This window comes from Arachis stenosperma, chromosome 9 (genome assembly GCF_014773155.1).
Source record: "Arachis stenosperma cultivar V10309 chromosome 9, arast.V10309.gnm1.PFL2, whole genome shotgun sequence".
Taxonomy (NCBI): domain Eukaryota; kingdom Viridiplantae; phylum Streptophyta; class Magnoliopsida; order Fabales; family Fabaceae; genus Arachis; species Arachis stenosperma.
The window spans coordinates 91895097-91919395 of record NC_080385.1 but is presented as its reverse complement, the minus strand read 5'-3'; the positions used below and the strand labels follow the sequence as shown (position 1 = coordinate 91919395).

Genomic DNA, 24299 nt, shown 5'->3' with positions numbered 1-24299 from the left:
GATTAAAATTAAAATTTAAAACAATTAAAAAGAATTTTTGAAAAAGGGATGAGATATTTTTGAAAATTAGAGAGGGAAAAGTAGTTAGGTGGTTTTGAAAGAGATAAGAAACAAACAAGAAGTTAGTTAGTTGATTGAAAAAGATTTGAAATCAAATTTGTATAAGAAGATAAGAAGTTAGATAAGATATTTTGAAATCAAATTTTGAAAAAGATAAAATTTTTGAAAAAGATCAAATAAAAGATAAAAAGATTTAATTCAAAAATTTTGAAATTATTTACTTCACTAACAAGAAACTACAAGATAAGATTCTAGAACTTAAAGATTGAACCTTTCTTAACAAGAAAGTAACAAACTTCAAATTTTTGAACCAATCACATTAATTATTAGTGAATTTTCGAAAATATGATATAAAGATAAGAAAAAGATTTTGAAAATATTTTTGAAAAATATTTTTGAAATTTTCGAAAATAAAAAAATTGAAAAAGATATGATTTTTGAAAAAGATTTTAAAAAGATAAGATTTTTAAAATTGAAATTTTGACTTGACTTGTAAGAAACAACTAATGTTTTAAAAATTTTTGACTAAGTCAACTCAAATTTTCGAAAATTTGGAGAGAAATAAGGAAAAGATATTTTTTTATTTTTGAATTTTTAAAGATGAGAGAGAAAAACACAAAAGTGACCCAAAACATGAAAATTTTGGATCAAAACACAAGATGCATGCAAGAACACTATGAATGTCAAGATGAACACCAAGAACACTTTGAAGATCATGATGAACATCAAGAACATATTTTTGAAAAATTTTTAATGCAAAGAAAACATGCAAGACACCAAACTTAGAAATCTTTAATGCATGGACTCTAACAAACGAAAAATGCATATGAAAAAAACAAACACACAAAGCAAGAAAACATCAAGATCAAACAAGAAGACTTGTCAAGAACAACTTGAAGATCATGAAGAACACCATGAATGCATGAATTTTCGAAAAATGCAAGAAAAATTTTTAAAGCATGCAATTGACACCAAACTTAAAAGTTGACTCAAGACTCAAACAAGAAACACAAAATATTTTTGTTATTTTTATGATTTTATGAATTTTTTTTTTGTATTTTTATTATTTTTTCGAAAAACATTATTAGAAAAACGAAAAATAAAAAAAAATTTGAAAAATTTTTTTGAAAACTTTTGAAAAGAAAATTACCTAATCTGAGCAACAAGATGAACCGTCAGTTGTCCATACTCGAACAATCCCCGGCAACGGCGCCAAAAACTTGGTGGATGAAATTGTGATCCATGTTCTTTGTACTTGTATGAAATTTAATAATTGGCTCTATTTGAATTCACAACTCCGTTCAACTAACCAGCAAGTGTACTGGGTCGTCCAAGTAATAAACCTTACGCGAGTAAGGGTCGATCCCATAGAGATTGTTGGTATGAAGCAAGCTATGGTCACCTTGTAAATCTCAGTTAGGCAGATTAAATAGTTTTGGTTTTCAAAAATCAATAATAAAAAGAAAATAAAAGGGATAGAAATACTTATGTATATCAATAGTAGGAATTTCAGATAGGCGTATGGAGATGCTGTGCTCCTCTTGAATCTCTACTTTCTCATTGCTTCCATCCAATCCTTCTTACTCCTTTCCATGGCAAGCTGTTTGTAGGGCATCACCATCATCAATGGCTATGATGAGCGGATAATTTATACGCTTTTTGGCATTGTTTTTATATAGTTTTTAGTAAGTTTGAGCTACTTTTAGGGATGTTTTCATTAGTTTTTATGTTAAATTCACATTTCTGGACTTTACTATGAGTTTGTGTGTTTTTCTGTGATTTCAGGTAAATTCTGACTGAAATTGAGGGATTTGAGCAAAACTCTGAAAAAGGCTGACAAAAGGACTGCTGATGTTGTTGGATTCTGACCTCCCTGCACTCGAAATGGATTTTCTGGAGCTACAGAACTCCAAATGGCGCGCTCTCAACGGCGTTGGAAAGTAGACATCCAGGGCTTTCCAGCAATATATAATAGTCCATACTTTATTCGAAGAATCACGACGCAACTTGGCGTTGAACGCCAAGTACACGCTCCTTTCTGGAGTTAAACGCCAGAAAAACGTCATGATCCGGAGTTGAACGCCCAAAACACATCATAACTCGAAATTCAACTCCAAGAGATGCCTCTACACGTGGATTGATCAAGCTCAGCCCAAGAACACACCAAGTGGGCCCCGGAAGTGGATTTATGCATCAATTACTTACTCATGTAAACCCTAGTAGCTAGTCTAGTATATATAGGACCTCTTACTATTGTATTAGACATCCTGGATTATATTTTCTATCCTGTGATCATGTTTAGGGGGCTGGCCATTCGGCCATGCCTGGACCTCTTGCTTATGTATTTTCAACGGTGGAGTTTTTGCACACCATAGATTAAGGGTGTGGAGCTCTGCTATACCTCAAAGATTAATGAAGTTCTATTTTCTCTTATTCAAATCTCTATCTTATTCTTATTCCAAGATATTCATTCGTACCCAAGAACATGATGAATGTGATGAGCTAATAACTCTCATCATCATTCTCACTTATGAACGCGCGTGATTGACAACCACTTTCGTTCTACATGCAACAAGGCTTGAATGTGTATCTCTTAGATTCCCCAACAGAATCTTCGTGGTATAAGCTAGATAGATGGCGGCATTCATCTGGATCCGGAAAGTCCAACCTTGTCTGTGGTGTTCCGAGTAGGATCCTGGGAATTCGGAAAGTCTCACCTTGTCTGTGGTATTCCGAGTAGGATTCCGTTCATGAATGACTGTGACGTGCTTCAAACCTGTAACCTGCTGGGCGTCAGTGACAGACGCAAAAGAGGGATTCTATTCCAGTAGGGAGGGAACCAACCGGTGATTGGCCGTACTGTGACAGAGTGCGTGAGCATTAGCTTTCACTGCGAGGATGGGATGTAGCTATCAACCATGGGTGATGCCTCCAGACTGGTTAGCTGTGCGAGTGACAGCCGCATAGGATATTTCCCCGTGAGGATTGAAAGTAGCCACAGCTGATGGTGAACCCCTATACAAAGCTTGCCATGGAAAGGAGTAAGAAGGATTGAGTAGAAGGAATAGCAAGGCAGGCGTCCGAGAGCTCTACAGCATCTCCACTCCACTTATCTGAAATTCCTACCAATGAATCTACATAAGTATTTCTATCCCTTTTTATTAACTCCTTTTTATTCATTATCCATTCCAATAAATCCAATTTTAATCTGCCTAACTGAGATTTGCAAGGTGACCATAGCTTGCTTCATACCAACAATCTCTGTGGATTCGACCCTTACTCACGTAAGGTTATTACTTGGACGACCCAGTACACTTACTGGTTAGTTGAACGGAGTTGTGAAGAAAATAAACAGTGCCCTAAGGGTATATTCATACTAAAGCTCAAAAGATAGAATAACATATAATGATGATCACAATTTCGTCCACCAAGTTTTTGGCGCCGTTGCCGGGGATTGTTCGAGTATGGACAACTGACGGTTCATCTTGTTGCTCAGATTAGGTAATTTTCTTTTCAAAAACTTTTTCAAAATTTTTCTTTTATTTTTCGTTTTTCTAAAAATATTTTCGAAAATATTAATAAAAACTACAAAAAAAATTAGAAAATCATAAAAATCAAAAATATTTTGTGTTTCTTGTTTGAGTATTGAGTCAATTTTTAAGTTTGGTGTCAATTGCATGCTTTTAAAATTTTTCTTGCATTTTTTCGAAAATCTCATGCATTCATAGTGTTCTTCATGATCTTCAAGTTGTTCTTGACAAGTCTTCTTGTTTGATCTTGATGATTTCTTGTTTTGTGTCTTTTCTTGTTTTTCATGTGCATTTTTGCATTCATATTTTTCATGCATTAAAAATTTCTAAGTTTGGTGTCTTGCATGTTTTCTTTGCATTAAAAATTTTTCAAAAATATGTTCTTGATGTTCATCATGATCTTCAAAGTGTTCTTGGTGTTCATCTTGACATTCATAGCATTCTTGCATACATTCATGGTTTTGATCTAAAAATTTCATGCATTGCATATTTTTGTTGTTTTTCTCTTTCATAATTAAAAATTCAAAAATCAAAAAGATATCTTTTCCTTATTTCCCTCCAAAATTTCGAAATTTTGGGTTGACTTGGTCAAAAATTTTCAAAATTAGTTGTTTCTTACAAGTCAAGTCAAAATTTCAATTTTAAAAATCTTATCTTTTCAAAAGTCTTTTTCAAAAAATCATATCTTTTTCAATTTTTCTATTTTTCGAAAATTTCAAAAAAATATTTTTCAAATTATTTTCAAAATCTTTTTCTTATCTTTATATGTAATTTTCGAAAATTCACTAATAATTAATGTGATTGGTTCAAAAATTTGAAGTTTGTTACTTTCTTGTTAAGAAAGGTTCAACCTTTAAGTTCTAGAATCTTATCTTGTAGTTTCTTGTTAGTGAAGTAAATAATTTTAAAATTTTTAAATTAAATCTTTTTATCTTCAATTTTGTCTTTTTCAAAAAATATTTTATCTTTTTCAAAATTTGATTTCAAAATATCTTATCTAACTTCTTATCTTCTTATCTTTTTCAATTTTGACTTCAAATCTTTTTCAATCAACTAACTAACTTCTTGTTTGTTTCTTATCTTTTTCAAATCCACCTAACTACTTTTCTCTCTTCTATTTTCGAAAATATCTCTCCCTTTTTCAAAAATTCTTCTTCTTAATTAATTAATTGTTTCATGTTTTAATTTTAATTACAATTTATCTCTAATTTTCGAAAATCACTAACTCTTTTTCAAAATTATTTTCGAAATTCCTCTTCTCTTTTCTTCTTCTATTTAATTATTTAATTAACACTTCTCTTCACTTCTCTTCATCCATAAAACCGAATCCATTCTTCACTCTCCTACCCCTTTCTTTTTCTACTAACATAAAGGAATCTCTATACTGTGACATAGAGGATTCCTTTTTCTTTTCCTGTTTTCTTCTCTTTCATATGAGCAGGAACAGGGATAAAGGCACTCTTGTTGAAATTGATCCAGAACCTGAAAGGACTCTGAAGAGAAAATTAAAAGAAACTAAATTACAACAATCCAGAAACAACCTTTCAGAAACATTAGAACAAGAGGTGATGGCCGAAAATAATAATAATAATGCAAGGAGAATGCTTGGTGACTTCACAAAGCCAACATCCAAGTTTGATGGGAGAAGCATCTCCATTCCTGCCATTGGAGCCAATAACTTTGAGCTTAAGCCTCAACTAGTTGCTTTAATGCAACAAAACTGCAAGTTTTATGGACTTCCATCTGAAGATCCTTATCAGTTTTTAACTGAATTCTTGCAGATCTGTGAGACTGTGAAGACGAATGGAGTTGATCCTGAAGTCTACAGACTCATGCTTTTCCCTTTTGCTGTAAGAGACAGAGCTAGAGTGTGGTTGGATTCTCAACCCAAGGATAGCCTGGACTCATGGGATAAGCTTGTCACTGCATTCTTAGACAAGTTCTTTCCTCCTCAAAAGCTGAGCAAGCTGAGAGTGGATGTTCAAACCTTCAAACAAAAAGATGGTGAATCCCTCTATGAAGCTTGGGAAAGATACAAGCAGCTGACTAAAAGATGTCCATCTGACATGTTTTCAGAATGGACCATATTGGATATATTCTATTATGGTCTCTCTGAATTTTCGAAAATGTCATTGGATCATTCTGCAGGTGGATCTATTCACCTGAAGAAAACGCCTGAAGAGGCTCAAGAACTCATTGACATGGTTGCAAATAACCAGTTCATGTACACCTCTGAGAGGAATTCCGTGAACAATGGGGTACCTCAGAAGAAAGGAGTTCTTGAAATTGATGCTCTGAATGCCATATTGGCTCAGAACAAAGTGTTGACACAACAGGTCAACATGATCTCTCAAAATCTGAATGGACTGCAACATGCATCCAACAGTACTAGAGAGGCAGCTTCTGAAGAAGCTTATGATCCTGAAAACCCTGCCATGGCAGAGGTTAATTACATGGGTGAATCTTATGGAAACACCTATAACTCATCATGGAGAAATCATCCAAATTTCTCATGGAAGGATCAACAAAAACCTCAACAAGGTTTTAACAATGGTGGACGTACTAGGCTGGCCAATAGCAAGCCATATCCATCATCTTCTCAGCAACAGACAGAGAATTCTGAACAAAATACTTCTAATTTAGCCAATATAGTCTCTGATCTGTCAAAGGCCACTTTCAGTTTCATGAATGAAACCAGATCCTCCATTAGAAACTTGGAGGCACAAGTGGGCCAGCTGAGTAAGAAAGTTATTGAAACTCCTCCCAGTATTCTCCCAAGCAATACAGAAGAAAATCCAAAAGGAGAGTGCAAGGCCATTGATTTAATCAAAGTGGCCGAATGCACTAGGGAGGAGGAGGACGAAAATCCTAGTGAGAAAGACCTCCTGGGACGTCCCTCAAGCATGAAGGAGTTTCCTATTAAGGATCCAAAGGAATCTGAGGCTCATACAGAGATCATAGAGATTCCATTGAACCTCCTTCTGCCATTCATGAGCTCTGAAGAATATTCATCCTCTGAAGAGGATGAAGATGTGACTGGAGAGCAAGCTGCTCTATATTTAGGAGCTATCATGAAGCTGAATGCCAAGCTGTTTGGTAATGAGACCTGGGAAAGTGAACCTCCCTTGCTCATTAGTGAACTAGATACTTGGATTCAGAGAACTCTACCTCAAAAGAAGCAAGATCCTGGCAAGTTCTTAATACCTTGCACCATTGGCACTATGAGCTTTGAAAAAGCTCTATGTGATCTTGGCTCAGGGATAAACCTTATGCCACTCTCTGTAATAGAGAAGCTGGGGATCATTGAGGTACAACCTGCTTTATTCTCATTACAATTGGCAGATAAGTCAGTGAGGCAAGCATATGGCATAGTAGAGGACGTGCTAGTAAAGGTTGAAGGCCTTTACATCCCTACTGACTTCATAATCCTAGACACTAGGAATGAAGATGATGAATGCATCATCCTAGGAAGACCTTTCCTAGCCACAGCAGGAGCTGTGATAGATGTCAACAGAGGTGAGTTAGTCTTTCAATTGAATGGGGACTACCTTGTGTTTCAGGCACATGGCCATCCCTCTGTGACAAAAGAGAGTAAGCATGAAGAGCTTCTCTCAGTTCAGAGTCAAGAAGAGCCCACACAGTCAAACTCTAAGTTTGGTGTTGTGAGGCCACAACCAAACTCTAAGTTTGGTGTTCAAACCCCATATCCAAACTCTAAGTTTGGTGTTGGGAATACCACACTTAAGTTGACCTGATCATCTTCTGACTCCATGAGAGTCACTGTCAAGCTATTGACATTAAAGAAGCGCTTGTTGGGAGGCAACCCAATTTTATTTATCTAATTTTATTTTATTTTGTTTTGGTGTTATTTTTGTGTTGAATTAGGTACATGATCATGAGGAGTCACGAAAAAAATCAACAAAATTAAAAACAGAGTCAAAAACAGAAGAAAAAAAATTTTCACCCTGGAGACGCACGGGCTGGCGTTCAACGCCCAGAAGGAGCACCTTTCTGGTGTTCAACGCCAGAACAGAGCATCTTTCTGGCGTTGAACGCCCAAAACAAGCAACAACCTGGCGTTAAACGCCAGGATGCGCACACAGAGGACAATCTGGCGCTGAACGCCAGAAACAAGCATGAAACTGGCGTTCAACGCCAGAAACATGCATAACATGGGCGTTTAACGCCCAGAACTAGCATCAATGGGCGTTTGAACGCCAGGATGATACATCAAGGCATGTTACATGCCTATATGGTGAAGGAATGGTATTTGTTTTCACCTCAGGATCTGTGGACCCCACAGGATCCCCACCTACCACATCTCTTTTAATCCTAATCACACTCTCCTAATCCAAATCTCATTCTCAATGTCACACTTCCCAAAAACCTTCACCTATCACCTCAATTCCTCTTCCCAATCACCCCATTCACCATTCACATCAACCCCCTCTTCCCCATAAACCTCACCTACCTCCATTACATTCAAATTCAATTTCCCACCCTTTCCCACCCAAAATGGCCGAAACCCAACCACCCCTCTCCCTATAAATACCTTTCTTTTCTTCTTCATTTTCACACAACACAAACCCCTTCTTCTCTCATAAAGCCGAACCCACTCTTCTCCCTCTCCTTCCATATTCTCTTCTTCTTCTTCTACTCTTCTTTTCTTTTTTGCTCGAGGACGAGCAAATTTTAAGTTTGGTGTGGTAAAAAGCCTAAGCTTTTTATTTTTCATTCACCATCAATGGCACCCAAGACCGGAGCTTCCTCAAGAAAAGGAAAAGGGAAGGCAAAAGCTTCCACTTCCGAGTCATGGGAGAAGGAGAGATTCATCTCCAAGAGCCATCAAGACCACTTCCATGATGTTGTGGCAAAGAAGAAGGTGATCCCTGAGGTCCCTTTCAAGCTCAAGAAAAATGAGTATCCGGAAATCCGACTTGAGATTCAAAGAAGAGGTTGGGAAGTCCTAGCCAACCCCATGCAACAAGTTGGGATCTTAATGGTTCAAGAGTTCTATGCTAATGCATGGATCACAAGGAACCATGATCAAAGTATGAACCCAAGCCCAAAGAATTATCTCACAATGGTTAGGGGGAAATACTTGGATTTCAGTCCGGAAAATGTGAGGTTGGCGTTTCATTTACCCATGATGCAAGGTGATGAACGCCCCTACACAAGGAGGGTCAACTTTAATCAAAGGTTGGACCAAGTCCTTATGGACATTTGTGTGGAAGGCGCCCAATGGAGAATAGACTCCAAAGGCAAGCCAGTCCAACTAAGAAGACTGGACCTCAAGCCTGTAGCTAGAGGATGGTTGGAGTTCATTCAAAGATCCATCATCCCTACAAGCAACCGATCTGAAGTTACTGTGGATCGGGCCATCATGATTCATAGCATCATGATTGGAGAGGAAGTAGAGGTTCATGAAGTCCTATCTAATGAACTCTACAAAATAGCTGACAAGCCTTCATACATGGCACGGCTAGCCTTCCCCCACCTCATATGTCATCTATGTTACTCAGCTGGAGTCATCATAGAAGGAGATGTCTCAATTGAAGAAGACAAGCCCATCACCAAGAAAAGGATGGAGCAAGCAAGGGAAGCACCTCACGGTCCTCAAGGAGAACATGAGGAAGTACATCATCAACAAATGCCTCATGGAATGCACTTCCCTCCCAACAACTATTGGGAGCAACTCAGTACCTCTTTAGAGGATTTGAGCCATAATGTGGAACAACTAAGGGTGGAACACCATGAACATGCCCTCACTCTCCAAGAAATAAGAGAAGATCTAAAAAGAGTATATAGAAAAAGAAGGAGCAATAGAAAAAGCCAATAGCCCTTAAAACCAAAAGGCAAGGGTAAAAGCAAGGATCCAAGGCTTTGAGCATTAATGGGTAGGAGGGCCCAAGGAAATAATTCCAGGCCTAAGCGGCTAAATCAAGCTGTCCCTAACCATGTGCTTGTGTCATGAAGGTCCAAGTGAAAAGCTTGAGACTGAGTGGTTAAAGTCGTGATCTAAAGCTAAAGAGTGTGCTTAAGAGCTCTGGACACCACTAACTGGGGACTCTAGCAAAGCTAAGTCACAATCTGAAAAGGTTCACCCAGTTATGTGTCTGTGGCATTTGTGTATCCGGTGGTAATACTGGAAGACAAAGTGCTTAGGGCCACAGCCAAGACTCATAAGTAGCTGTGTTCAAGAATCAACATGCTTAAATAAGAAAGTCAATAACACTATCCCAAATTCTAAGTTCCCCCAGAGACGCCAATACCTCTAAACTACAAAGGAAAAAGTGAGATGCCAAAACTGTTCAGAAGCAAAAAGCTACAAGTCCCGCTCATGTAATTAAATTAATATTCATTGATATTTTGGACTTTATAGTATATTCTCTTCTTTTTATCCTGTTTGATTTTCAGTTGCTTGGGGACAAGCAACAATTTAAGTTTGGTGTTGTGATGAGCGGATAATTTATACGCTTTTTGGCATTGTTTTTATATAGTTTTTAGTAAGTTTGAGCTACTTTTAGGGATGTTTTCATTAGTTTTTATGTTAAATTCACATTTCTGGACTTTACTATGAGTTTGTGTGTTTTTCTGTGATTTCAGGTAAATTCTGACTGAAATTGAGGGATTTGAGCAAAACTCTGAAAAAGGCTGACAAAAGGACTGCTGATGCTGTTGGATTCTGACCTCCCTGCACTCGAAATGGATTTTCTGGAGCTACAAAACTCCAAATGGCGCGCTCTCAACGGCGTTGGAAAGTAGACATCCAGGGCTTTCCAGAAATATATAATAGTCCATACTTTATTCGAAGAATGACGACGCAACTTGGCGTTGAACGCCAAGTACACGCTCCTTTCTGGAGTTAAACGCCAGAAAAACGTCATGATCCGGAGTTGAACGCCCAAAACACATCATAACTCGAAATTCAACTCCAAGAGATGCCTCTACACGTGGATTGATCAAGCTCAGCCCAAGCACACACCAAGTGGGCCCCGGAAGTGGATTTATGCATCAATTACTTACTCATGTAAACCCTAGTAGCTAGTCTAGTATATATAGGACCTCTTACTATTGTATTAGACATCCTGGATTGTATTTTCTATCCTGTGATCACGTTTAGGGGGCTGGCCATTCGGCCATGCCTGGACCTCTTGCTTATGTATTTTCAACGGTGGAGTTTCTGCACACCATAGATTAAGGGTGTGGAGCTCTGCTATACCTCAAAGATTAATGAAGTTCTATTTTCTCTTATTCAAATCTCTATCTTATTCTTATTCCAAGATATTCATTCGTACCCAAGAACATGATGAATATGATGAGCTAATAACTCTCATCATCATTCTCACTTATGAACGCGCGTGATTGACAACCACTTTCGTTCTACATGCAACAAGGCTTGAATGTGTATCTCTTAGATTCCCCAACAGAATCTTCGTGGTATAAGCTAGATAGATGGCGGCATTCATCTGGATCCGGAAAGTCCAACCTTGTCTGTGGTGTTCCGAGTAGGATCCTGGGAATCCGGAAAGTCTCACCTTGTCTGTGGTATTCCGAGTAGGATTCCGTTCATGAATGACTGTGACGTGCTTCAAACCTGTAACCTGCTGGGCGTCAGTGACAGACGCAAAAGAGGGATTCTATTCCAGTAGGGGAGGGAACCAACCGGTGATTGGCCGTACTGTGACAGAGTGCGTGAGCATTAGCTTTCACTGCGAGGATGGGATGTAGCTATCAACCATGGGTGATGCCTCCAGACTGGTTAGCTGTGCGAGTGACAGCCGCATAGGATATTTCCCCGTGAGGATTGAAAGTAGCCACAGCTGATGGTGAACCCCTATACAAAGCTTGCCATGAAAAGGAGTAAGAAGGATTGAGTAGAAGGAATAGCAAGGCAGGCGTCCGAGAGCTCTACAGCATCTCCACTCCACTTATCTGAAATTCCTACCAATGAATCTACATAAGTATTTCTATCCCTTTTTATTAACTCCTTTTTATTCATTATCCATTCCAATAAATCCAATTTTAATCTGCCTAACTGAGATTTGCAAGGTGACCATAGCTTGCTTCATACCAACAATCTCTGTGGATTCGACCCTTACTCACGTAAGGTTATTACTTGGACGACCCAGTACACTTGCTGGTTAGTTGAACGGAGTTGTGAAGAAAATAAACAGTGCCCTAAGGGTATATTCATACTAAAGCTCAAAAGATAGAATAACATATAATGATGATCACAATTTCGTCCACCAGGCTACTTTCAATCCTCTCGGGAAAATGGTCCTATGCGCTGTCACTGCGCGGCTAATCGTCTGGAGGCATCACCCTTGTTGATAGCTACATCCCATCCTCTCAGTGAAAATGGTCCAAATGCTCTGTCATAGCACGGCTAATCATCTGTCGGTTCTCAATCAGGTTGGAGTAGAATCCATTGATTCTTTTGCGTCTGTCACTAACGCCCAGCCTTCAGGAGTTTGAAGCTCGTCACAGTCATTCAATACCGGAATCCTACTCGGAATACCACAGACAAGGTTAGACTTTCCAGATTCCCAGGATCCTACTCGGAATACCACAGACAAGGTTAGACTTTCCGGATCCCCATGAATGCCGCTATCTATGTAGCTTATACCACGAAGATTCTGTTGGGGAATCTAAGAGATATGCGCCCGGCCTAGAGTAGAACGGAAGTGGTTGTCAGTCACGTGCGTTCATAGGTGAGAATGATGATGAGTGTCACGGATCATCACATTCATCAAGTTGAAGTGCAATGTATATCTTGGAATAAGAATAAAAGAGAATTGAATAGAAAGTAATAGTGATTGTATTGAAACTTGAGGTACAGTAGAGCTCCACACCCTTAATCTATGGTGTGCAGAAACTCCACTGTTGAAAATACATAAGTAAAAGGTTCAGGCATGGCCGAATGGCCAGCCCCCATGATCTGAGAACTAATCGTCCCAAGATGAAGAATACAATAGTTAAATGTTCTATTTATAATAAACTAGCTACTAGGGTTTACATGAGTAAGTAATTGATGCATAAATCCACTTCCGGGGCCCACTTGGTGTATGTTTGGGCTGAGCTTGATCTATCCACGAGCTGAGGCTTCTCTTGGAGTTGAACTCCAAGTTATGACGTGTTTTGGGCGTTCAACTCCGGATCATGACGTGTTTCTGGCGTTTAACTCCAGACAGCAGCATGTACTTGGCGTTCAATGCCAAGTTACGTCGTCAATTTCCGAATAACGTATGGACTATTATATATTGCTGGAAAGCTCTGGATGTCTACCTTCCAACGCCGTTGAGAGCGCGCCATTTGGAGTTCTGTAGCTCCAGAAAATCCATTTCGAGTGCAGGGAGGTCAGATTCCAACAGCATCAGCAGTCCTTTTGTCAGCCTTTTTCAGAGTTTTGCTCAAGTCCCTCAATTTCAGCCAGAATTTACCTGAAATCACAGAAAAACACACAAACTCATAGTAAAGTCCAGAAATGTGAATTTATCATAAAAACTAATGAAAACATCCCTAAAAGTAGCTTGAACTTACTAAAAACTACCTAAAAACAATGCCAAAAAGCGTATAAATTATCCGCTCATCAGCCATCCTGGCATTAAACGCCCAGAATGGTGCACATTCTGGCGTTTAATGCCCAAATTGCTACCCTTTTGGGCGTTAAACGCCCAGCCAGGTACCCTGACTGGCGTTTAAACGCCAGTCTGCCTTCTTCACTGGGCGTTTTGAACACCCAGCTTTTTCTGTATAATTCCTCTGCTGCATGTACTGAATCTTCAGTTCCTTGTATTATTGACTTGAAAATAGGACCAAGATCAAATAAACAATGCATGCAAGACACCAAACTTAAAATGAGACACTGGACTCAACAAGAAATATAAAATATTTTTGGTTTTTATGATTTTGTAATTTTTTTTTTGGATTTTTCGAAAATTAAGTGGAAAAGAAAATAAAGGCATCAAAATTCTTAATGAGAATTCCAGGAATCATGCAATGTTAGTCTAAAGCTTTAGTCTAAAGGAATTAGACATTGATAGCCAAGCTTCAGCATGACATTGCATTCAAGAGCTAAATTGATGAGAATCAATCAGCTTTGGTGATGATAAGAACATCACCTTGAAACACTAGAATTCGTTCTTAAGAACTCTGAAAAATACCTAATCTAAGCAACAAGATGAACCGTCAGTTGTCCATACTCGAAACAATCCCCGGCAACGGCGCCAAAAACTTGGTGCACGAAATTGTGATCACTACTTTTCACAACTCAAATAATCCCTAGTAATGGCCCCAAAGACTTGGTGCTCAATACCATGGCATAAACACAACTTCGCACAACTAACCAGCAAGTGCACTGGGTCGTCCAAGTAATAAACCTTACGCGAGTAAGGGTCGATCCCACGGAGATCGTTGCTATGAAGCCAACTATGGTCACCTTGTAAATCTTAGTCAGGCAGACTCAAATGGTTATGGATGATATATGAATAAAACATAAAGATAAAGATAAAGATACTTATGCAATTCATTGGTGAGAACTTCAGATAAGCGAATGGAGATGCTTTGTCCCTTCCGTCTCTCTGCTTTCCTACTGTCTTCATCCAATCCTTCTTACTCCTTTCCATGGCAAGTTGTATGTTGGGCATCACCGTTGTCAGTGGCTACAGTCCCGTCCTCTCAGTGGAAATGTTCAACGCACCCTGTCACGGCACGGCTATCCAGCTGTCGGTTCTCGATCATGTCAGAATAGAATCCAGTGATTCTTTTGCGCCTGTCACTAACGCCCCACAATCGCGAGTTTGAAGCTCGTCACAGTCATTCAATCATTGAATCCTACTCAGAATACCACAGACAAGGTTTAGACCTTCCAGATTCACTTGAATGCCGCCATCAATTCTATCTTATACCACGAAGATTCCGGTTAAGGAAATCCAAGAGATAGACATTAGAGCCTCGTTTGCTTGTAGAACGGAGGTGGTTGTCAGTCACTCGTTCATAGGTGAGAATGATGATGAGCGTCACATAATCATCACATTCATCAAGTTCTAGAGAGCGAATGAATATCTTGGAATAAGAACAAGCTAAATTGAATAGAAGAACAATAGTAATTGCATTAATACTCAAGGTACAGCAGAGCTCCACACCTTAATCTATGGTGTGTAGAAACTCCACCGTTGAAAATACATAAGAACAAGGTCTAGGCATGGCCATGAGGCCAGCCTTCCGATGATCAAAAGACTCAAAGATCTCAAGATGTCAAATACAATAGTAAAAGGTCCTATTTATAGGGAACTAGTAGCTTAAAAATTACAAAGATGAGTAAATGACATAAAAATCCACTTCCGGGCCCACTTGGTATGTGCTTGGGCTAAGCATTGAAGCATTTTCGTGTAGAGACTCTTCTTGGAGTTAAACGCCAACTTTTGTGCCAGTTTGGGTGTTTAACTCCCACTTTGATGCCAGTTCCGGCGTTTAACGCTGGGAATTCTGAAGGTGACTTTGAACGCCGGTTTGGGCCATCAAATCTTGGGCAAAGTATGGACTATCATATATTGCTGGAAAATCCACTTCGAGTGCAGGGAGGTCAGAATCCAACAGCATCTGCAGTCCTTTTAGTCTCTGAATCAGATTTTTGCTCAAGTCCCTCAATTTTAGCTAGAAAATACCTGAAATCACAGAAAAACACACAAACTCATAGTAAAGTCCAGAAAAGTGAATTTTAACTAAAAACTAATAAAAATATACTAAAAACTAACTAAAATATACTAAAAACACACTAAAAACAATGCCAAAAAGCGTACAAATTATCTGCTCATCATGCATTTTGCAGGGTTAACTCGCATGCCATGCCTTCTTATGGTGTTGAATACTTGGGCCAGGTCAGACAATAATGCTTCTTCAGTTTGTGTTTTTATTAACATGTCGTCCACATAGACTTCTATGATCTTTCCGATATGCTCTGAAAAGGCTTTATTCATTAGCCTTTGATAAGTAGCTCCCGTGTTTTTAAGACCGAACGGCATTACGATGTAGCAGTAATTTGCTTTTGGTGTTAGAAACGAGATTTTTTCCTGATCAGGTGGATACATTGGGATTTGGTTGTATCCAGAATATGCGTCCATAAACGAGAGGTATTTATATACGGATGAGGCATCCACCAGAGCGTCGATACTCGGAAGTGGATAAGGATCTTTTGGGCAAGCTTTGTTGAGATCAATGTAATCAATGCACATTCGCCACTTCCCGTTAGATTTTTTCACCAAGACGACGTTATCTAGTCATAGTGGATACTTGATTTATCTTATGAATCCTGCCTCCAGTAGTACCTGTACCTGCTCTTCCACAGCTTGGGATCTTTCTGGCCCAAGTTTTCTTCGTCTCTGCTGTACCGGCTGAGATCCTAGATAGACCGCCAACTTGTGGCACATTAGTTTGGGGTCTATTTCTGGCATGTCTGCAGCTTTCCATGCGAAGAGATTGACGTTATCTCGTAAGAATTGTACTAGTGAATCCTTTGCATCTCCTTTTAGGATCGTACCAACATTGGTTGTTTTGTCCGAGGTATCTCCGATCTGAACTTTCTCTATTTCACCTTCAAGTTGTGGACGAAGTTCCTCTCGTCTGTGAACTCCTCCCAACTCTGAGGTTTAGACTTTCGTTATAACAGCGGCGTGCCATCTTTTGATCTGCTTTTATTGTAACTATCCCTTCTATAGTTAGGAATTTCATACATAGATGTGGAGTTGAGACTATTGCACCAAGTTGATTCAATGTTGTCTGACCTATTAAGGCATTGTAGGCTGAACTTACGTCGACCACGATGTAGTCTATTTTAAGAGTTTAGGACTGGTTTCCTCTTCCAAACGTTGTGTGCAGTGAGATGTATCCAAGTGGTTGTACTGGGGTGTCTCCCAGTCCGAACAGGCTGTTTGGGTATGCTTTAAGCTCTTTTTCCTCTAAACCGAGCTTGTCGAAGGTGGTTTTAAATAAGATGTCGGCAGAGCTCCCTTGGTCTATTAGTGTACGGTGGAGATTGGCATTTGCCAGTATGATGGTGATGACCACGGGATCGTCGTGTCCTGAGATGATATCGGATGCGTCTTCTTTGGTGAACGTAATAACAGGGATGTCGGGCATTTCCTCCTTTCCTTCGACCAGATATACTTCTTTGAGATGTCTTTTGCGGGATGATTTGGAGACTCCTCCTCCTGCAAATCCTCCGTGTATCATATGAACATGTCTTTCTGGCGTACGAGGTGATCGCTCTGTTCGTCCGACTTCGTCGTCCCTCCTCCTTTTTCTTTGCTCATCGTCTCGGGAGGCCAAGTACCGATCTAGTTTTCCTTCTCTCACAAAATTTTCTATGACATTTTTTAGATCGAAGCATTCATTTTTGGAATGTCCGCGGACACGATGGTATTCACAGTATTCGTTTCGGTTTCCTCTTCCTCGTTTACCCTTGAGTGGTCGTGCTGGGGGTATTTTTTTCGTGTGGCAGACTTCATTATACAGATCTACAAGAGACACCCGGAGGAGGGTGTAATTGTGATATTTTTTAATTTTTTTCCCCTTGTCGATCTTCCTTCTTTTTGGATTCTTTATCTTTATCCCAGTAGGTGAATTCAGATCTTGAGGTGTCTCCTAGTCGGGCATTTTCTTCCATGTTGATGTATTTCTCTGCTCGCTCTTGTACTTCATCCAGAGACGCGGGGTACTTCTTTGATATGGATTGGCTAAAAGGTCCCTCACGTAGGCCATTGATGAGGCCCATGATGGTGGCCTCTATTGGCAAGTTTTGTATGTCTAGGCATGTTTTGTTGAATCTTTCCAAGTAGTTGCGAAGACTTTCCCGATCTCTTTGCTTGATTCCTAGTAAGCTCGGGGTGTGCTTAGCTTTGTCTTTTTGGATGGAGAATCTAGCCAGGAACTTTTTGGCTAGATCGTCAAAGCTCGAGATGGACCTCGGAGGTAGGTTATCGAACCATCTGATTGTTGTCTTTGTGAGAGTTGTTGGAAAAGCTTTGCAGCGAACTGCATCTAAAGTGTCGGTAAGGTACATTCTACTTTTGAAATTGCTGAGGTGATGGTTGGGATCTGTAGTGCCATCGTACAGAGTCATATCCAGGAGTTTGAAGTCCTTAGGAATTTTGGTCTTCATGATTTCCCTAGTGAATGGATCCTGGTTTTTGCGTGAGTTGTCTTCAGGGGTTGTCCGAATGGCTTTGGTTTTGAGATCAGCTTTGATTTTTAGAAGTTTATCTTCTAATTATTGACGTCTCCTTACCCCCCTTTGTAAATCCTTTCCCACCTCTCGCTGATGCTGGGTTTCTTTTTCGAGTTGCTTTAAACGATCTTGAAGTGCTTCTATTACTCCCGGATTTGATGAGTTTTTATCCTCGTTGAATTTCGGGGTGTCTTTCAGTGTAGTTTCCGCATTTTTGTGCGGCATTCTACCCTCAGGATCTGAGATGTGGTCGTTGTCATGGTCGTCCGCCATGGTGATGGGATGACTTCCAGGTTCCCCGACAACGGCGCCAATGTTCCGGGGGTTACCTGAAACTGTAGGTCGATCTCGGTCGAGATCTTCTGTGCTGGTCGGAGATGACGCGTCCGGCTTGTTGGTTCTGGTGACCGGAGCTGTCATGTCCGACCTGTTAGACTTGGCGGTGCTGTTGATTCTTCATCCCCAGAGGGTGGAGGGTACCTGCAAGGGACTCCGATGCTTAAGTTAGCAAGGGTATTAAGCAGGTATTGAGTAAAATCAGAGTATGAGTTATACCTGGGTGCTCTAGTGTATTTATAATAGTGTGGAGTGACCATTTTATATAAGATAAGTTAGTTATCTTATCTTATCTTTATCTTTTGAGTGAGGTCATCTTATCTTCAAGAGAACCGCCCTTCTCCCTGTGGGCTTTGGACTGCCTTGGGCTTTGGTGCGCGGTCCTCCGTTAGGGCCCTTCTTTGGGCTTTCCTCGTGACTTGGCCGAGCTCTTTGAGAAGAGGTCGGGTCGTCCTGACCTGAAGAGGTCGGTCGCTTTGTCTGTAGAACATCCCAGGTTAGACAGCTCGACCCAGGGTATGAACATCCTCTATTTAGGCCCATTATTGGGCTTTCCTGGCAATTTGGTCGAGCTCTTTAAGAAGAGGTCGGATAGTCGTACCTGAAAAAGTCAATTGTTCTGTCGCTAAACATCCCGGGTCGGATGGCTCGATCCTGGGTATGAACAATATCAAATCCTAATTAATTTAAAATATAATTCCTAAAATTAAAATAATATCTTTTCCTAATTTTAAATTTAAATTTAAATCAGAATCAATTAAATAATCCGTGCCTTGTAACGTGGAGACCACTTGGCTTCACTGGATCCGCTCATAACTCTGCAGAGAGTTGCGCCTTACTTGAGTGCCAAAATAGGGCCAAGAAATCGCCCCCAACATTTTCTGCATTTTTTGCACGTGGCGCATGTCACACGGTGATGAGCGGATAATTTATACGCTTTTTGGCATTATTTTTAGTATGTTTTTAGTATGTTTTAGTTAGTTTTTAGTATATTTTTATTAGTTTTTAGTTAAAATTCACTTTTCTGGACTTTACTATGAGTTTGTGTGTTTTTCTGTGATTTTAGGTATTTTCTGGCTGAAATTGAGGGACCTGAGCAAAAATCTGATTCAGAGGCTGAAAAGGACTGCAGATGCTGTTGGATTCTGACCTCCCTGCACTCGAAGTGGATTTTCTAGAGCTACAGAAGCCAAATTGGCGCGCTCTCAATGGCGTTGGAAAGTAGACATCCTGGGCTTTCCAGCAATGTATAATAGTCCATACTTTGCCCAAGATTTGATGGCCCAAACCGGCGTTCCAAATCAGCTCAAGAATGCCCAGCGTTAAACGCCGGAACTGGCACAAGAATGGGAGTTAAACGCCCAAACTGGCACAAAAGCTGGCGTTTAACTCCAAGAAAAGTCTCTACACATGAAAGCTTCAATGCTCAGCCCAAGCACACACCCAGTGGGCCCAGAAGTGGATTTTTATGTCATTTACTCATCTTTGTAAACCCTAGGCTACTAGTTCTCTACAAATAGGACCTTTTACTATTGTAATTTTCGATCTTTGGATCATTTTCGATCTTTGGATCATTTTTGATCTTTGGATCATTTTTGATCTTTGGATTATTTTCGATCTTAGGATCATCTTTGGACGTTTAGTTCTTAGATCATTGGGGGCTGGCCTCACGGCCATGCCTAGACCTTGTTCTTATGTATTTTCAATGGTGGAGTTTCTACACACCATAGATTAAGGTGTGGAGCTCTGCTGTACCTCGAGTATTAATGCAATTACTATTGTTTTTCTATTCAATTCAGCTTGTTCTTATTCCAAGATATTCATTCGCACTCAAGAACTTGATGAATGTGATGATTATGTGACGCTCATCATCATTCTCACTTATGAACGCGTGCCTGACAACCACTCCCGTTCTACAAGCAAACAAGGCTTGAATATTTATCTCTTGGATTCCTTAATCGGAATCTTCGTGGTATAAGCTAAAATTGATGGCGGCATTCAAGAGAATTCGGAAGGTCTAAACCTTGTCTGTGGTATTCTGAGTATGATTCAATGATTGAATGACTGTGACGAGCTTCAAACTCCTGAAGGCTGGGCGTTAGTGACAGACGCAAAAGAATCAATGGATTCTACTCCAACCTGATTGAGAACCGACAGATGATTAGCCGTGCCGTGACAAGATGCGTTGAACATTTTCACTGAGAGGACGGGATTGTAGCCACTGACAACGGTGATGCCCAACTTACAGCTTGCCATGGAAAGGAGTAAGAAGGATTGGATGAAGATAGTAGGAAAGCAGAGAGATGGAAGGGACAAAGCATCTCCATGCGCTTATCTGAAATTCTCACCAATGAATTACATAAGTATCTCTATCCTTGTTTTGTGTTTTATTCATATATCATCCATAACCATTTGAATCTGCCTGACTGAGATTTACAAGGTGACCATAGCTTGCTTCATACCAACAATCTCCGTGGGATCGACCCTTACTCGCGTAAGGTTTATTACTTGGACGACCCAGTGCACTTGCTGGTTTGTTGTGCGAAGTTGTGATAAAGAGTTAAGATTGCAATTGAGCGTACCATGTTGATAGCGCCATTGATGATCACAATTTCGTGCACCAAGTTTTTGGCGCCGTTGCCGGGGATTGTTTCGAGTATGGACAACTGACGGTTCATCTTGTTGCTTAGATTAGGTATTTTTCAGAGTTCTTAAGAATGAATTCTAGTGTTTCAAGGTGATGTTCTTATCATCACCCAAGCTGATTGATTTTCATCAATTTAGCTCTTGAATGCAATGTCCTGCTGAAGCTTGGCTAACCATGTCTAATTTCTTTAGACTAAAGCTTTAGACTAACATTGCATGATTCCTGGAATTCTCATTAAGAATTTTGATATCTTTATTTTCTTTTCTTTTCCACTTAATTTTCGAAAAATCCAAAAAAATTACAAAATCATAAAAACCAAAAATATTGTATGTTTCTTGTTGAGTCTAGTGTCTCATGTTAAGTTTGGTGTCAATTGCATGTCTCTGTTCTTCTTGCATTCATTCATGTGTCTTAAGTGATCTTCAAGTTGTTCTTGATGATTTCCTTGCTCTGATCTTTAAATTCTCTTGACTTGAGTGTTTTGTTGTTTTTCATATGCATTCTCATTTTGTTAGTGTCAGTAGTATACAAACTTCTAAGTTTGGTGTCTAGCATGCATTGTTTATTTGATTTTAGTTGCATTTTGATTATTCCTCATTATTAAAAATATAAAAAAATATTTTTAATTTGTGTCTTTTCAAGTCAATAATACAGGGAATTGAAGATTCATAACATACAGCAAAGGAATTACACAGAAAAAGGCTGGGTGTTCAAAACGCCCAGTGAGGAAGGAAAACTGGCGTTTAAACGCCAGCCAGGGTGCCTGGCTGGGCGTTCAACGCCCAAAAGGGTAGAGCTTTGGGCGTTAAACGCCAGAATGGATACCATTCTGGGCGTTTAACGCCAGGATGGCACAAGAGGGAAGATTTTGTTTTTTTTAACTCAAATTTTTTTCAAGTTTTCAAAATTTTTCAAAATCAAATCTTTTTCAAATCATATCTTTTCAATCAAATCTTTTTCAAAATCAATTTCTTTCCATTTTCCAAAATACTTGCTATCAATTAATGATTTGATTCAACATTTCAAGTATGTTGCCTTTTCTGTTGAGAAAGGTTTAATGTTTGAATCATATCTTTTCTTGTTAGCCTAGTCATTAATTTTTAAAATCAAATCTTTTTAAATTATTTTTCAAATCATAACTTCTCAATCACATCTTTTTAAAACCATAACTTTTCAATCATATCTTCTTAATCATATCTTTTTCAAAATAGTTTTCAATCATATCTTTTTGATTTCTAATTTTAAAATCTTTTTCAAAAATCACTTGATCTCTTTTCCACTCTTAGTTTTCGAAAATCAATTAGTATTTTTCAAAATGTTTTTAAAATCTTTTACTTAATTTTCGAAAATTTCTTCCCCTCTTCTCACATCCTTCTATTGATGGACTAACACTATTCCTCAATGAACAATTTGAACTCCATCTCTCTTGATAAGTTCGAATTCTTCTACTTCTTCCTTCTATTTTTCTTTTCCTCTGACACCTCAAGGAATCTCTATACTGTGACATAGAGGATTCCATATTTTCTTGTTCTCTTCTCTTTCATATGAGCAGAAGCAAAGACAAAAGCATTTTTGTTGAGGCTAATCCTAAACCTGAAAGGACCTTGAAGCGAAAGCTAAGAGAAGCTAAGGCACAACTCTCTGTAGAGGACCTAACAGAAATATTTAAAGAAGAAGAACCTATGGCAGCCGAAAACAACAACAATGCCAACAATGCAAGGAAGGTGCTGGGTGACTTTACTACACCTACTCCCGACTTCTATGGGAGAAGCATCTCTATCCCTGCCATTGGAGCAAACAACTTTGAGCTTAAGCCTCAATTAGTTTCTCTAATGCAACAGAATTGCAAGTTCCATGGACTTCCATTGGAAGATCCTCATCAGTTTTTAGCTGAATTCTTGCAAATCTGTGACACTGTCAAGACTAATGGGGTTGACCCTGAAGTCTACAGACTTATGCTATTCCCTTTTGCTGTAAGAGACAGAGCTAGGATATGGTTGGACTCACAACCTAAAGAAAGCCTGAACTCTTGGGAAAAGCTAGTTAATGCCTTCTTGGCAAAGTTCTTTCCACCTCAAAAATTGAGTAAGCTTGGAGTGGAAGTCCAAACCTTCAGACAGAAGGAAGGTGAATCCCTCTATGAAGCTTGGGAAAGATACAAACAATTGATCAGAAAGTGTCCCTCTGACATGCTTTCTGAATGGAGCATCATAGGTATTTTCTATGATGGTCTGTCTGAACTGTCCAAGATGTCTTTGGATAGCTCTGCTGGAGGATCTCTTCATCTGAAGAAGATGCCTACAGAAGCTCAAGAGCTCATTGAAATGGTTGCAAATAACCAATTCATGTACACTTCTGAAAGGAATCCTGTGAACAATGGGACGAATCAGAAGAAGGGAGTTCTTGAGATTGATACTCTAAATGCCATATTGGCTCAGAACTAAATATTGACTCAGCAAGTCAATTTGATTTCTCAAAGTCTGTCTGGAATGCAAAATGCACCAGGAAGTACTAAGGACGCTTCATCTGAAGAAAAAGCTTATGATCCTGAGAACCCTTCAATGGAAGAGGTGAATTACATGGGAGAACCTTATGAAAACACCTATAATTCTTCATGGAGAAATCATCCAAATCTCTCATGGAAGGATCAATAGAGACCTCAACAAGGTTTCAACAACAATAATGGTGGAAGAAACAGGTTTAGCAATGGCAAGCCTTTTCCATCATCTTCTCAGCAACAGACAGAAAATTCTAAGCAGAACCATTCTGACTTAGCAACCATGGTCTCTGATCTAATTAAAACCACTCAAAGTTTCATGACTGAAACAAGGTCCTCCATTAGGAATTTGGAGGCACAAGTGGGACAGCTGAGTAAGAAAGTTACTGAACTTCCTCCTAGTAATCTTCCAAGCAATACAGAAGAGAATCCAAAAGGAGAGTGCAAGGTCCTCAACATGGCCGAACTAGGAGAGGAGGAAAAGGCAGTGAACGCCACTGAGGAAGACCTCAATGGACATCCACTGGCCTCCAATGAGTTCCCTAATGAGGAACCATGGGAATCTGAGGCTCACATTGAGACCATAGAGATTCCATTGGATTTACTTTTGCCATTCATGAGCTCTGATGAGTATTCTTCCTCTGAAGAGGATGAGTATGTCACTGAAGAGCAAGTTGCTAAATACCTTGGAGCAATCATGAAGCTAAATGACAAGTTATTTGGTAATGAGACTTGGGAGGATGAACCCCCTTTGCTCACCAAAGAACTGGATGACTTGACTAGGCAGAGATTACCTCAAAAGAGACAGGATCCTGGGAAGTTTTCAATACCTTGTACCATAGGCACCATGACCTTTAAGAAGCCTCTGTGTGACCTATGGTCAAGTGTAAACCTCATGCCTCTCTCTGTAATGGAGAAGCTAGGGATCTTTGAGGTACAAGCTACAAGAATCTCACTAGAGATGGCAGACAATTCAAGAAAATAAGCTTATGGACTTGTAGA

At 39.4% G+C, this 24299-nt stretch overlaps 1 non-coding gene across 1 annotated transcript; it reads right to left on the bottom strand.

The window, feature by feature from the left end:
* Positions 1-22887: 22887 nt before the first annotated feature.
* Positions 22888-22995, bottom strand: LOC130953372 (small nucleolar RNA R71). Its single transcript, XR_009075543.1, has one exon. It is a non-coding gene; the product is annotated as a small nucleolar RNA R71 (small nucleolar RNA).
* Positions 22996-24299: the final 1304 nt, after the last annotated feature.